Consider the following 17218-nt stretch of genomic DNA (forward strand, 5'->3'; position numbering starts at 1 on the left):
TACTTTTTCACAAAACCAGAGCGTTTTCTAAAAGCATATCAGAATATGTCAAAATCTGTAAAATATTTAATATTTCTCTCTTAGATCCCTGGACCAGAAACAAACTAGAGGACATAGGTGTCACTCTGGGAACAGTTTTGTCAAAGAGTTAGTGAAAAGAAAGGTGAAAATAGCTAGTGCCAGTGTCCGTCAAGTTTAATCTTATGCAAGCAGAACTTAATCGGATCAACATAATGTATTTCAAAAGTCATCTGTCAGGTAAATCCTTTCAATTAAAATTAAATGGAGACACTGAAACAGACTTCTGGGAATAGTAATTAAAAATGTACAGTGATGTTTAGCTTCCAATCCACAGATAAATTTTTTCATTAAATATAAATGCTTTTATATATCATCTAATTTGAAACAATTTTTGAGAGTCTATAACATCTGAGAACCAAGGTTTTATATTAAACTTAATGAGTACATGCTACTGCTGGGTTGTGCGTGTGTGTCTGTGTGTGTGTGTGTATATGTATGTTTGTGTAAGTGTATGTGTGTATATTTATCACAACTGTCACACAATATACTATATTTATCTTTATTTGGACAGATGAGGAGTCCATGGCTCAGAGAATTAAAGTAATTTCCCCAAGGTCACATAACTCCTAAGATCCAGAGTCAAAATTTAAATTCTTCTGTCCAGATGCAACATTACTGCTTTTTGCATTGTCAAAAAATCAAAAGTAGAAAGGAAAATACAAAATTATGACTGAAATGGAATTTGGTAATCTTAAATGCAACTTTTTTCCTCCTAGTTTCCAAAACAGAAAAAAATGTCCATACCCATATTTGTATCTTACAGAAAAATCTGGGAATAAAAACCTACTTCTCATTGGTGATGATATGTCTATAACATGATAATTTACTTATTTAAATAAAGTTTCCATTTATTTTTTTTTCTTAACTATTATCTAAAATACATTACTAAGTCTTCACATAAGTGTCAGATCTTCTCTCTCTCAAATCTTGAACAGAGATTAAAACCTTCCTATTACAGCACACTAGCTTATGTATTATTATTTCTCATGTGTTGGGTCATTTCAATCTATGTCACTTTTCACATTGTAGGAACTTTCTTTATAGGGAATACATTAAAATAACACATTATACATGCACACACACACACAGACATATTTAAGTATATAAATGATTAATTCATTTGTAATATTCTGAAATTAATAAAAAGTAAAAATATATTACCAAATAAAACAATGGCATTACACTTTTATAGGTTTGACTGTATATATTTAGGTTCTATGATACTTTTCCTTTTCTTGTATCTGTCCAGGAAATTCTTTGTTATACACATATCTTAAAATCTCCAACCAAGAAACCATAGATTAGAAATATAAATAGTAAATTGTCTTGTGCATACCTCACATTAAAGGTAAATTCTACCAGGAGAAAATATCTTTCATTTATGAAACCCTTTAGCTCTCTGTGTGTGGCATTCTCAAATACCTACATCTTGAAATGACTGAAAAAGAAAAATCTGAAAACTCAATATAAAGCACTGGCAATTTGCATAAGAGGCAAAAATCACGTGCTTATGCAGCTTTAGAAAGAGGATCAGGGTGATTTGCTAGCGATGCTGCAAAATGTGCTCTGATCTCCCACCACCCTTTAATTGGGAAGATTATACAGGAACTAGGACAATTCTGAGAATTTTCAGTATCTATGCCCTCCATGGGATTTTCAAGAAATCTGCTATAACAAAATGTATTCCATTTCCTTTTTACAGTCTTTTATTTCCAGACTATTTCTAATAAATAAGGATGACTACTAAATAAAACTGAGAAATGTAATTTTTGTAGCTTGTTAAAACCATGTATTTTGTTTTCTTAGACCATAACTTATGACTAATGATTATGAATCATTCTTTCCTAAAGGGTACTCTTCCATTGCCAGAACTGAGGACACAAAATTAAGTAACATAATTTTAGAAAAGTCATACTTAGAAGCTGGTAAAATCAAAATTGTGAAATGTAGAACTGAAAAACATCTCATAGATACCTATTCCATTATTTATTTTACAAATAAATGAATCAAGATGCAGGACCCTCAGTGTTTCACAACGAGAATACAGACTTTGTTATACCAAAGCTTTTATTATTTCTTCTTGCATAACCTAACTGCTTAAATATAAATTTTATAGTACAAATGGTTAGTGAAGGTTTTTTTTATTGTGGCTTTATTTATGAAAATAAAGACTATAGTAATAGAAATATTAATATCATCATTCAACAAACACATTACTTTAAATTTTTATCAGGAACATGGGTATGACTCTTTCAGGACTTCTTCTGAAAAAGTAATATAGTCCTTCAGGAAGGTAAATTTACATAGCACACTAATAATATTTGTAAATGACACATCAAGGTAAATGAATTAAATAAGGTATGTGATTATGAAACATTATTTGAAACAAAATTGTTCTATAACTGTTAGAAATTATGAGTCAAAAGTAGTCTATAATTGTGCCATTTTTTTTCTATTAAATTTTTAGCCTCTCTGAAAATCAGTAGCCTCAAATGTTGTGTGGAACTTAGATTACATGATACACGCCTGATGTGGTAGAAATTCCATGCCTTTGGCTCCACTAGAGAGATAACTCAAGAGGCTGCAGAATCAGTGTGGAATATTTCAATTCTGTTTGTCATTGGAGGATTTATTAGCAGGCTTAGATTACTTCATTTTTCACTTCTCTGGTTTTCCTTATTATGGAAGGAAGAAATCAAGAATGACATCTTACTGTACTGTTCACATATATTACCAAGTAAAACCCAGAGAAAAATTCATTCAAACTGAAAACAAGAAAAAAATGAATTTTTTGGAAGCTATAAACTATGATAAAATACTGATAGTTTTGAGAAACTTGAATTGTATTGAATCAATAAATTTCTTCCATGGTTCCTTGGACATATTTTGAATAGGTAAAATCATCTATAATCAACATAGTCCATATGATGTTATCAACACAAAGTGAGCAATGCAGATAATGTTTTGTTATTAATGGAGAATGAATAATTGTTATATTGTCCCAGGCCATTAACAGAGTAATAAATGTCATAATTTCCACTCTGCAAAGTATTTTGGACTTATTTATAAACTCCTCAAACATATCAATATAATGTTTTACATTGGTGATATATGCAAAATTAAATTTTAATATTAAAATATCACTCATAGATTTATTTTTATTCTAGTGTAGTTGTAGTTGACTCTAGGAAATAAAGAACTCAGTAACTTTCTCTCTCTCTCTTTTTTTTTTTTAGAGAAACTTTGTGTTTAATGGTAAAGGTTAGCACACCCCAGCACCAGGAATGGTGTGAAGTAGCAGCAACAGGAACAGGTGGGTGACCGCCATGAAGCCACACATGGTGAAGAGGATGAGAAAGACAGCCATCAAACGTAAGATCCCCATAGCATCAGACAGGGCAAAGCCCAGAATGGCATAGGAGAAGAGCTGCTGCTTGAGAGATGGGTTCCTGGCATACTCAAAGATCAAGTTGCCAAACACGGTTCCAATGCCAGCCTCTCAACCAGCCACACCAACTGTGGCTGCCACCACACCAATAAACTTGGCTGCTGTGTCAATGTTCTGGGAGACAACATTGGTCTGGAACTCTGGTCTGGCCACTCGCAGTAGGGAGCTTCTGTAGGAAGGCTGTTTAGATGAATTCGCTGGCCTATTCAGGAACAAGGCAGACACAGGCCTCATTAGACCTCTGGTACAATAGCAGATGAGAGGTGGGGAAATGAGTAGTGCCCAGTGGTCTGGATTTTTTCAGTCTGTACTCCCTCTGCCCTGCAATACCTGCTTGGCCCACAGTGCTTGCCCTGCTCTAGGTGACTCTCAATAACTTTCAATGAGAGTAGGGTATATTCACGGGATTAAATCAAAATTTAATAGATATTAATGGCACTCTTTGAGAGTAAACGCAATTTTTAAGTGAAAATCTGAAACTGACAATTTTGACAATACCCAAAACATCAGTGCAGTCTCCTGGGAAAAATGTCTGCAAGGTAGAACTGAAATGAAATGGCAACTTACTTAACTGAAACCTGGTTATTGTGTCGTTGCTTCTCCGAAGAAAAGATTGTTAAGCGAATGAGGCAGTGAAGGAAGCGCAGCAAAATGAAGCTATAAAGCCCCAAGTTAGCAATCTGTGTTTGACACTATTAAATAAAGGGATTTCCTGGCTCATGTGCTCAGTAACAGTGGTCTCTGAAATGGTAATATTCCATCTGTTGAGAAAAATGTGTCAGGATATTATAACTTGACAGTACTGATTGATTGGCTCTTAAGATGGATGAGATATCGAACTGGACAGTTTTAACCTCTGAAACACCTCTGTATGTACCTACTATTCTGATCATTACTGTAGAGTTGAAAAAAATGAAACACTGACCAGCGAAGTAACCCACCCAGGGTGACACAGGTAGGAAGTGTCAGAGTCAGGATTTGAATTCACCGTAACTGGCTGCAAGTCCATGACCTTTAGCCATCATATGTATTGTCTCTATAATTGCCTCTCATGCTTTGGAACCGTGCCATTCTCCTCTCATTTTAAATTAATGGTTGTCTAGCACTTTTCTGACTCCAGTTTCACTTCCAGTGAAGAGGTACCAATAGAGCTATAATAAATCTAAATTCTCATTTAAATGTTCTGATTCCTATGATATTTTCATTTCTTTAATTTATAATTTAGATATAAGGTAGTGAATATTATTATTTATTTGACACACCAGCATAAAAATAGGGACCTCAAATTTTCTGGATATCTCAAAAATGCACCAAACAATAAATCTTTGCTTGTAATAAACATAAAATGAAAGGAAAATAAGAATATTGTAATTGGCCATCGCCACCCTCGTCAACTTCTTGAACTAAATATTGACTATACTAGTTAAATATTTTTCACACCTTCAATAGAGGGATCATGTGTTTTAAATGTTAAATATCCAGTTTTTATAAAATTATCAGCATCTTTTAGGTGCAAAGTGTATATTTATTAATGTTAAAAAAAGAAAAAAATATCTGCTTCAGCTAATTAGTTACTGAGGAAAGACCTGATGTTTTCTTGACCCTGACTCACATTTCTATATTTACTTCTCATACAGAATTGAGATGACAACTGCTCTATGGAAATTTTTTGAATTTTTTTCTCACTTTCATAATGGTGAACAGCTGCTTAAATGATAATTTTGATACTTGTCCCTCCATTTCACTATGTACATCACAAAGAGAATATAATATGTAAACATTCTTGCAAAAATACTGTGGTTTTCTTATATTTCCACAGTTTTTGGCATCTAATATAGTGAAGTCAGAATAAAGACAAGAAATATTTCATAACCTGAGAAAAGATGGAAGAAAATTCTGAAGTTCTCTTAGCTTGAGAACTAAGAAAATATTAAGGAGTACAATTGTGACACCACAAAAATATAACAAAATTGAAAGACGGAAAGATGGATTTAAAGGAAGGATAGATCATATTCAATGATTTAGAAGAGGCTGACTCAAAAGAAAGAGAAACAGAGTATTAAAATAGGAGTGAAAGGGTCTAAGAAAGGGAACTTTACTATCCTGAAGACCTTTTTGAAAGGCAGCATGAAGATGGTATCTCATTAAAGGTTAAAGATCAGAGATGTTAGGAGCTCACATGATTAACTGACTATGGTAAACAGCACGGTGTAACCATTTTCCTAAATTCATTCTCTCGTGGAACCTGTAATGTTTGCAAGCATCATTAAATCCCTGAATGCAAGACAACTTTACATATTTCTCTGAATGTGTGTATGTATGGTATGAGTGTGTCTATCTTACAGTAAGATCATTTATGGTAGGTGGTACCACCCTCCCCTTCCACTAGGTTGCATCATTTTGTAATAGTATTACTGGAAGGAAGCTGGAGTTTTTGCCAATGCAGGATTAACTGGATACACTTCATTTTTCATTTAGTGTTTAGCCTTGTATGCAAGGCTGTTAGCTGAAAAACACAGGGAGATGGAGTCAGACTCAAATATGAAAACCATCCAGAATTAACTCCAAGATCTTATTACTAAACTAAGGAGACTGAAAAATTTTAAAAATAATCCTAGATTTTGTTGGGTCTAGGAAGGCAATTTAAAAGATAATGTTGGTAATTCTTATAAATTTAGCCCCTGTAATTCATTTTTCTCCTTTCTTGGTACTTAAATTAGTAAATAATTCTATAGCAATTTCACAGTTTATATAATTAGATAATAATAGTTTTTTTTTTCTGGCTATAATTTCATTATCTGATATTTCTAATGCTACACAAAATATTTCTCTATAAAATAAAAGAGAAAATTGTCAATTGTTTTTTTCTTTAACTGGCAGGAAAATATATGGTATCATATTAGAAATGAGCAAAAATTTTGTGATATATTTATTTAGATTTTAATAGATTTCAAAACCTATCAGGCTACATCATGAAGAGGAAGAAGGTATCATAAAATTAATAGGAAAAGACAGTGAACTGGACTATTATTTTATTTTAATTTTGCCTTAAGCATTTAATCTGAAAGTAATATTCAGGTCCACTGTAGGTTAAAAATAGAATGTTTGTAAATTATTTTAAAAAGGTAAGCTATTTATCTCTCCATTCTTTATCATTTAGTGTACTGTTTTAACAAACTAGTTTGAGATTTTTGGCAAACTGACAAGCAAGATGAAGATAAATCGTATGATTGTAAGATATATTGGTTATTTAAATCTCTTTTTATGACACTCTTATTTTTGGAATAATATTTTTCATGAAATTAAAAGCAAAGAAAATTTTTGGATTGCTTATATAGTTTTTGAATCTTTCTCCATATGTCAAAATAATTAGCTGTGGTTGTATTTACTTGGTTTTCTTGAAATAGTCCCATCATTACAATCAGGTACAGCATTTTCTAGAAAAGACATTAGCCATTTCATCATCTCAATCATTACAAAATCTCTAGTTCATATTTTGGTTTCTAGAATGGTGGCCTCCACCTTAGTTTAATCTTGAATGAAATGAATTTTTTTTTCTAATTCACATGAAATATTGTGCTTTATTATAATAGGGATATGACAAATTACTTTAATGGAAGAGAATAGCAGTTCCCAAGAATGCCAGTGTAGTTGGCCATCCCTGACTCGATGACATCCAGTTGTACACAATGAATCGCAATTATAGACAGACATAAACCCAAAGCTAATGTGAGCCAGGACTTCTGTAGGTAGTTTAATTAAAGAGATAACTAAAAATTTGTTTTATTCAATTTGAATTTGTTCCCTTAAACCACTGAACGACTGAATATAATTACTCATTTTAAAAACATATTTGATATTAAGGCACATATTTGCTTTTGATGTTTTTTTATGTTTCAAGATATAAAGTTCATATTCAACGTAAACATAATTTAGAAATAGACTGTGATATAAAATTTCTGTTGCTGAAAGCATTATTTATAAGAGAGGGAACAAAGGCTATAGGAAGATGGGAAAGGTATTACACTTATCTAGTAGGAATGAAAAGATTTAAAGGAAAATTTTTTTGGAGATATTGTTACAGATAAACAAGACAGACAGAGGCAAAGTGTTGGAGGAGGGAAAGCAAGACAGAAGAATGAGACTGTCAAAGGAGAAAATAGGCAGAGGTGTGGGGTACTTTGAATTGTTTTAACCACACAAGTGTGGGTTGCTAAGGTCCTAGTGTTATTTCTATCAGACAGAATTAGAGGCTGGGCCAAGGCTGCCATATTCAACTTTGTATTGTTTGGCAACAGAAACCCCACTCGTTGATAACAAAATTGCCATGCAAGACTGCATGCACAAAAAGAAAACTGTAATTTGAGCAATAGCTACATATGACCTAATTGCAGCATAGGAAAAAATATGCAAAAAATTTTGAGTGGATTTTTTTCACATAAAATTAGGCCATCCTGTAGTGGAGGAATATGATTTATGTTTTTAAATGTGTTGACTAGAACCTGTGGGCCAAGAGGAGCCTTCCAAGTTTAGCTGTTCCCATGTTCCTCCTTCATGGTCAAGGCTTTAATTGGTATAATGCTAAATAATCCATCACACAATCATATGACCAAGGTTTCTCACTTAGCTTTCTCATGCATTGCGTTTCATAAGTAAAACCTCAGTGCCTTAGTATGCTTGTGCTGCTAAAATAAAATACCCAAGACAGAGTAATTTATAAATAATAGAAATTTATTTCTCATAGTTCTTGAGGCTGGGAAGTCCAAGATCAAGGCACTGGCAGGTTCAGTGTAGCGTGAAAGCCCAGTCTCTGCTTCCAAGATGGCACCTATTGCAGTGTCCTCACATGGCAGAAGGGACGGAAGGGAAAACGGGTGGAAGGTGTGATCAGCTCCCTCAGCCCTTTTTTATAAAGGCATTCATGAGGGTGAAGCCCTCTGAAAAGCCATACCTCTTGATACTACCAAACTGGTGATTAAGTTTCAAATATGAATTTTGGGTGACACATTCAAACCACAGCACTCAGATTTCAGAAATGCACAGTTGGAAACACATGCATGCTCTCTCTCCCAATATTCTGTATGTGGCTTAGAGTAATCTAGATAGCCTTTCACTCAGAAGTTCCTCCTGCTCTTATCTTTACTTTGAACCATTAGAATATGAAGTCAACAGCATAGGGCAGTGTATGGTGAGGTGATGATCCAGGGTCTGTGCAGCCAGAAAACGGATCTATGCTGATGTGCATATATTATAGATGTACTCTGTCAGAGCCCAGCATGATTTCCTGGAGTGTAGTTTCATTAGATTCTGTATCTAGATCCAAGTATTCTTAGTTTATTGCAGAATGTTTCAGAAATAACAGAATCATTTTTCCCTCAAGGAAATATAGAGAAGTACCCAGTTAGTGCAGGAGAAAACGTTTTATCAGAAAAAAATAAGTTTCAAAAGTGTGGGTATCATAAAAATAGCTTCTTACCCAACAGATAACCATCATGATTTCGAGGAAGATAAGGCTGAGAAAGTAGAGAGAAAAGTGACATTTGTAAGATATGACTATGGTACAGCTAGGGACTGAGAGATAGGATAAAGCCATCTTTAAAAACCTGTATGCCTCACATCTGAAATAGGTAGGAGAAAACAGGAGGCTCTTAACAACTACTTGTATTGAAGAAAATTATGGGGAAAGAAAACATCCTTTTTTTCTTCCTCTATCCTTGCTTAATTGTGTAGTTTACTAAATTATGTAGGGGAATCTTTATTTACTATGGTTTAATTTGTATAATTTTTCTAATTATTACATAATTAGAAGAAGTCAACTGAACTGTCCACTCTCTGCCGAATTTATTTCTTAACAATATTTTTCAATAGTCACTGGCTTTTATGACTCCATCCTCCTTCCATAGAAAACATTGTCCTCCTGAAAACCACCTTTCTGTCAATATTTGTCTCACTTTAAGAGTATTGATATTAAGATATCAATATTAATATTAAGACTAATGATAAATTATATTAAAAAATACTAGCATGCCTTGTAGAGTTGATATTTTATACATTCAAAAGTTATTTTTTATTTAATAAACATTGTAAAATACACATATATTAAGTGTACAGTTCAAATAATTTTGCATAACTATAGCACTTATTCGTGACTAATATTATTCACCCTGTACTTGACTTCTACTACTTCCTAACCTCAATATTAACTGCTATCCTATTTTTGAACATTTTATAAAGATAGTAATTCTAATATGTTCTTATGTGTCTGAAGTTAATACTATGTTGTGAGCATATCTATTTTTTTGTATTCTAGAGCAAAATTTAATTGTAGAAAAAAAAGCTCAGGTATTGTTTTATTCTATTCTACAGTTGATAGGAATTTGAGTTGTTTCCAGTTTGAAGATTTATGAATATTATTATGCAAATTCCTGCATATGTCTTGTACTGCATATATTTATGTATTTCTCTTAGTTATATATCTCGGAGTGATTTTTGTGGACCAGAGGTTACATATATGTTTGCTTTCATTATCTATTGCCAAATGGGTTTCTGAAATGCTTTTGACAATTATATTCCCAGAATCTTTACACTGGAAATCCAGCTGTTCCATATATTTTCCAACTCATTACTCAGAGTTGTGTTGTTTTAGCCTTTCTGGTGGGTTTTTATCGATAATAAATTTTGAAGCTTGAAAAAAGTATATGAAGAATAAAAACAGTCCCTGAATTCTAGAACAGATACTGAGATTTGTTTTCAAGGCAGATTTTTTTTTCCCTAGCGAATGCCATTTGCTGGGCTACTGATCATGAAAAGCATTTCTTATGAAAGTCCTAAATATGGAGAAGTGAGAAAATGTTAGTGTTTCAGAATAAGTTGTTTTTAATAGTCTATTTTGTAATGTGATTTGATAAAAATAAAAAAGCAGAAATGCACTCTCAAAAATAGGACAATCCCTTCAAATTAAAAAACATCTATATTTCTCATTAAATACACGTGTGTATATTTCCTTAGTGGCTATTCTAGGACTTCCCATGTATACCTTATCAAAGTCTACTTTAGTTTTATATTAACTGAATTCCAGTTAGATATGGGAACATTAATTTTATATAGCTCTATGCACTCCTTTTGGATGTTAATATTACTTTACATATTATATATATGTTATTAATCCAGCAATGCATTATTTTAATTCAAACTTTTATACTTATGGTTTACTAAACACAAGTTTCTTTTCATTACAAAAGAAAACAGAGTAATATATGTTTATAGTGTTTATATTATTAATATTATTTACCATTTTAGTTTCTCTTTATTTATTCCTATAATTTTGAGTTACTGTGTGATGTTATTTACTTATACCTTTGCTTTCACCCACATTCTTTGTTGTTATTGGTCCAACAATAAAATTATATACATATGCTTTTATACAATTGATTTTACACAAGTTAAGATAAAAATATGCAGTTATACTATCTTTTAGAATTGCATAGTTACCTTTACCAATTATCTTTGTTGGTGAATGTGTGTGAATTTGAATTTCTGGGGTTAATTGCCTTTGACCCGAAGAACTTTATTATTTCATCAAAGACTGATCTGCTAGCAACACATTCTCTTAAGTTTTTATTTAATTAGGAGTGTCTTTCATTTTGCTTTCATTTTTGAAGGATATTTGGATGGACATAGCATACTTGGTTGGCATGTATTTTTCTTTCAGCTCCTTGAATATGCCATCTCATTGCTTTCTCTTATCCATTACTTTCCATGAAAAGTCAGCTGTTATTCTTATTGCAGTTTCCTTGTAAGTAATGAGTCACTTTTTCCTTGCTACTTTCAAGTTTTCTTATTATTATGGCTTTCAGTATTTTTAGTATGATGTGCCCATTTTCAAATCTCTTTGCTCTTAACAAAATTGCAATTTGTTAAGCTTCTTGGAAATGTAGATTAATGTTTTTTCATCAAATTTTAGAAATTCTCGGCCATTATTTCTTCAGATATTTGTTTTCTGCTCCTTTATCGCTCTTCTGTCTTTGGGTACTCTTCCAACATGTATGATGGTATCCTTAAGGTTGTGCCATATTACTCTTTTATTATTTTTCTGAATTCTTTTTTTCTCTCTGCAGTCCTGTTTAAAAACTCTGCATCAATTTATTTTCAAGCTTACTCATTTTTCTGCCAGTCAAATCTTACTGTTAAACCCAACTAGTAAATATTTTTTCAGCTATTGTACTTTTCAAATACAGATTTTCCATTTGGTTCTTTATTAAAAACAATTATGTGTTTATTCATAGCCTATATTTGGTGATATGAGACACTGTCATCATATCTTTTTTAAACATAATTATAATAGCTATTTTTAAGCATTTCTATTGCAGATAACATTTCATCAATTTCACAATTTCTGTTATCGCTTCCCCACCACCCACACAATGTATGAGTCAGACTTTCCTATTTATTTGCTTGACTCTTACTTTTTTGTTGTTGGATACTGGATATGTTAGATAATATAGTAACACTGAATCCTGATCCCTCCTACTCTGGTAATTATTAGTCATTTGCACTTTTATTTGTTTACTGACAAGTAGGATTATATTGGTAAAGTCCATTTCCTACAGTGTGAAACCTAATGTTGCTCATCTGAGAGAAAGTCTTGGGTATGGATACAATCACCCTGGAATGACAATGGTTGTAGCAGTGACTCTTTGACTACCTCTTAATCTGACCACATTCATCTGGAAAACTAAGCTAATAAATTGCTGATGCCTCTATTGTTTTAAACAATGCCAGGGACATAAATTGCTCCATATACCAACTCAATTAATTTCTGGTTCTTTGTATAATAGAAATATGTTTTTAAGGTTAATGTTTTATATTTGTTCTGACCCTAGGAGGGCTCTCTTTAGATGTCTCTTCCCTTGATCTTTCCTGAAAAATTAGCTGGTCTATGGTTAATGTCTATCTTTAAGGATATTTCCAGTCTCTTAATTGCTTTTCAATTACAAACTCCACTACCTTTGAGAGCACTATTGAGGTGAAATGTCCCCACTCTCTTGCAAATGAAGTCAGTTCCTTTGTAAAAAGCTTTGGATTTTGTGGTATTCAAGACTTCAGTGGAGGAAGTAACTGCAGAAGTGGTGGAAATAGCAAGAAAACTAGAATTACAAATTGAAGCCTGAATATGTGACTGAATTGCTGTAATCTCATGATAAAATTTGAACTGATGAGGAGTTGTTTCTTAAGGATATGCAAAGAAAGTGGTTTCTTGAGATGGAATTTACTCTTAGTGAAAATGCTGTAAACATTGTTGAAAAGACAACTAAGGATTTAGATTATTAAATAAACTTAAACTTAGATAATAAAGGAGTGGCAGTATTTAAGAGCATTGATGCCAATTTTGAAAGAAGTTCTACCCTGGGTAAAATCATATCAAATAGCATTGCATGCTACAGGAAACATTTTGTGAAATGAAGAGTCAATGTGACAAACTTCACTCTTATTTTAAGTAATTGACATAGTCACCCCAATGTTCAACAACCACCACTAGCAAGACTTCCACTAACAATGAGATTAACATTTTTAAACAATAAACTATTTTAATAAATCTATGCACATCTATTAGACATAATAGCATTGAACACATAATAGACTACAATATAATGTTAACATTACTTTTATATGCACTAAGAAAGCAAAAAAATTGCATGACTGGCCTTATTGTAATATTTGCTTTATTGCAGTGATCTGGAAGAGAACTTGCAATATTTCCAAAGTATGCCTATATTTTGCCATTTCTTTTCTTCCCCTTTTATTTCAAGAAAGTAACATTGAGAAAATCAAACTAAAATAGTTCTTTTTTGATGTATGCTTATATTCTACCCCATAAAGGATTTCCAAAACCAACAAACAAATGAATCTAAAAGACTATATATTTTACCTAAAGAAGATAATTACTTATTCAATGTGTGAATAAGAATTCTAAGGCCTAGTTTATTTCTAACAATGACAGTGTTCACTAAGCATTCTGAGAGAGAAAGAGCAAATTACAGGAAAATCAGTACAAATTAGAGTGTTTTTATTATCAGTATGGAAGACATAATTGCTACATAAAAGAACAAAATTTGAGGAGAAATTCAAATAAGAAGTTTTCTCCAAATTAGATGAATGGATGAGATTGCTCTATCCCCAGCAACAGGCTTATCTTCACAACTTTTTCATGGTATTCACATGACTGTAAGTTTGAGATTCTCGTGATTCTGTATAAAATTCTGTTACCCATCCACATGGTACTTTGTTGAAGAAAGTGCATTATTTGCTTACTCTATTTTGACTAACAAAAATGTAAATCACCCAAGTTCTTTGCATAATTGCTGAGCATGAAGTAATTGAGTTTGAATTTGGGAAAAATATGCTGCCTGTTTGACAAAACTGCTGATTAGTTTATAAAGAAGTTTTTATTTTTTTTTCTTAGTGCCTACCACATAAATCTCTATAAATAATTATTATTTAGGAAATAAAATAATGTAAGTGAATGAGTTATATTTCACTTTTTTATTATTATAATAAAGATCGTTGTTGAATATGTTGTAATTTATTGTAGAAAAAATAGAAAAGAAAAAGGCCACTGGAGCTCTCTGACGGCAATGATAACTAATTAAATTATTTAGTTCATTAATATCCAATGCAATTATTGATATGTTTTGATGTAGTTCTATCTTTGTGTTATTTGACTTTTATTTATCCACTTTAAGTTTTGTTCTTCTGTTTCACCTTACCTAACTTTATTGAATTATTTGAATTTCTTAGAATTCAATTTTAATACCTTTGTTTTTTAGCTATGTAAGCTTGCATATTTTTGTGATACTCTAGGGATTTTGGTATGCATCCATAACTTTTTACAGTCTACTTAGAGTTAATATTGTACTACTTCACATAAAACATAGAATATTTTGTCATATATATCTATATCTATCCTCTATAGTTTTAAAATTGTATTAGACATAATTCTATTACTGGTTACATGTTTTTCAAAAATCTTCTCTTTCTTTATAACTTATCTTTATCTTTTTTACAATAAGATATTTTGATAAAAATAATTTCTTAATTTTAATGTTAGCTATTTTTAATAGTTTCATATGCAGTATATTTGTGTCCTATTTAAGAATCATTCTTAATACAAATGTAATAGTTATATGCTCATATATTATTGTTAGGTAGATATCAAGGGATTCTCTGTCTCCTAGGGATGAAAATGGGTGTCTTGCCTTGGTGCAATTGCTGCACCTGGGAAGAGGGACAAGGATGGGATTCAGGTCCCCATCGTGGTCCTGCCCCACCTTAGTCCTGCCCAGAGCAATTGCTATACCTGTGGTAGGAGGGAACACCCTATGAATCTACCAATCAGAGCTTAGCATACTAACTGCAAAAGAATGCAGAGGACTCTCTAGTCCACAAGCCAAGCTGCATAGGTACAGTAGAATCTGGAAAGTCACCTAGAACAACACATGTGTAGTAAGACTCACGTCATGCAGCTCCCAACTGTCCAATCAAAGTGGTGCCATGGTGACCTCTGAAACATGAGGGAGGTTCCAATTTGGGCACTATAAAACAAGATGTAGACAATAACCAGGCCTCTTTTCTGCTCCTTCCCGTTGCTCTTTTCTGCTACTACACGGAGTCTGGTCTTCATCTGTGGAGTATATATCTTGCTCCATAAACCTATTTCTTGCTCTTGCTCCATAATTCTATCTTGCCCCCCCTCAATAAATTTCACCTCATGCTTGCCTTATTTTGGTGTGTGTGGTCATTCTTCAGCCATGAGTGCACCAAGAACTGAGAACACAGAACGAGACTAAACCTGACATTATCACCCACACACTTTATTTCTATTTTTCTTTCACATATGTATCTACAGTCCTGCTTATGGTCCTTGATTTTGTGGTGAAGAAAAGGTCACTTTTTTTCATGTTTTTCATATGGATGTCCAATCCTTTATTGAACTTCTATTGAACTAGAACTCTTTATTGGAGAGAAGGATGTTAACTCTGTTCTGCAAGACTGGCTTGTTTTGAATAACATACTTGGTTCTGCTTTAGGACTCTAGTCTTTTTCACTGACCTATTCGTTTATCCTTGTGTCAGTACCGATTCTCTGAACTTCTTTGACATATGCCTTAAAATCAAGTACAGTATATTCAACCACTGTGTATGTTTCATTGCCTTGGTTGTATTTGCCACTTTGTATTTCCATATTTGTTTTAGGACCAACTTGTACATTGTCAAAAAAAATCTCCTTCTGGGATTGTAATTGGGGTTGCAACATATTTACGTAAAAGTATGGTAATAATTTTACCTTTATAATATTGATGTTCTAATCAATAAATAGGATGTATGATTGCATTTCATTAAGTATTCAGTAAATACTCTCAATAATTGTATTTTACTGTGTGGAGGTCTTACCCAGGTTTTATTAGATTTATGATGCTACTCTAAATATTATAGTTTTAACTACATTTTTGGATTGTTTATAGTTCCCTTATAAAAATAAAATTGAATTTACAAAGTGACCTTGAATCTATTTCATCTGCTAAGTTTTTGAAAACTCTAACAGTTTTAATTGTAATTTTATTAAGTTTACTCACTTTAATTAACAATGAACAATTACAGACCTCTATTGATTCCACTGTTTCACATCTGATGTATTTGTCTTTCTCCCTGTGCCATCATTCCAGTTGAAACCACCTACGCTTTGTCTCATCTGCTGCAATATCCTCTCTATTGATATCCTATATTCTCTCAGAATTTCTCTAACGTCTCTGAGACATTGCAAACAGGCTTTTTTTTTTTTTCAAATTCAAATCTGAACATCTTATTTTCTTGATTAAAATCTTTAATGACATCTTACTACATTTTCAGCTGAATGTTTTTTTGTTTTTTTTTTTCTAGAAACCGTATCATACCAGTAAGTTTACTTGAATTTGAAGTAATCAGCAAATATTTTTCACATATTATGTCATGGGTTATGATAACATTTTTAAAATATTTGTTATTTATCTAAAATTAAAATGTAACTAGGCATCTTTCCCCCATTAATATATCCATCTAACGCTGAAGTTATTGTATGAAGTCTAATAACAAATAAAATGGACTCACCCACATAGAAGCAATTATTGATGCAGAAATGGACCTGTGCCCTAAGATAGGACTAAATTTGCACTGGACACTTTCCTAGGTTTGTGTATATCCATGTACTTTCATATTATTCTGTGATTTCCATCTGTTGGGATGTGTAAGTTTTGACTTGCCTGTGAACATCTTTGTCTTGTGAAAGAAAATAAAATAAAGAAAAGTTGATCTGAGAAATGGAAATAGAGAGAGAAAAGTGAAAGAGAGAGAGAGATTACTGATTGCGTCTGTTAGTCCCTGAATTCAGTTGATTAAATAAAGGGCAACCAAATGAAGAAAAGTAAATGCTATTTATTCTGAACTTACTATAGCAGGGGAGTCAGCACCTTCACTGGCATTTTGGCAGAAACTCCAGGTAGGCAGAAGAGTGGGGAAGTTTTATAGTGGAAGAAAATTGAAGTCTTCAGGTATGCCCAAATTTGAGGCTGTTCGTATGGGAAAATGTAGGCCGGCTAACTAAAGCAGAGCACTTCATTGGTTAGGTTATTGATTAAGGGTGCATATTTGGCTTTCT

At 32.5% G+C, this 17218-nt stretch overlaps 1 pseudogene; it reads right to left on the reverse strand.

Annotated features, from left to right (window-relative positions):
- Positions 1-3343: 3343 nt before the first annotated feature.
- LOC138382448 (ATP synthase F(0) complex subunit C1, mitochondrial pseudogene) lies at positions 3344-15841 on the reverse strand (annotated as a pseudogene).
- Between the last annotated feature and the right edge of the window lie 1377 nt (positions 15842-17218).

Source organism: Eulemur rufifrons, chromosome 4 (genome assembly GCF_041146395.1).
Source record: "Eulemur rufifrons isolate Redbay chromosome 4, OSU_ERuf_1, whole genome shotgun sequence".
In the NCBI taxonomy this organism is placed as follows: domain Eukaryota; kingdom Metazoa; phylum Chordata; class Mammalia; order Primates; family Lemuridae; genus Eulemur; species Eulemur rufifrons.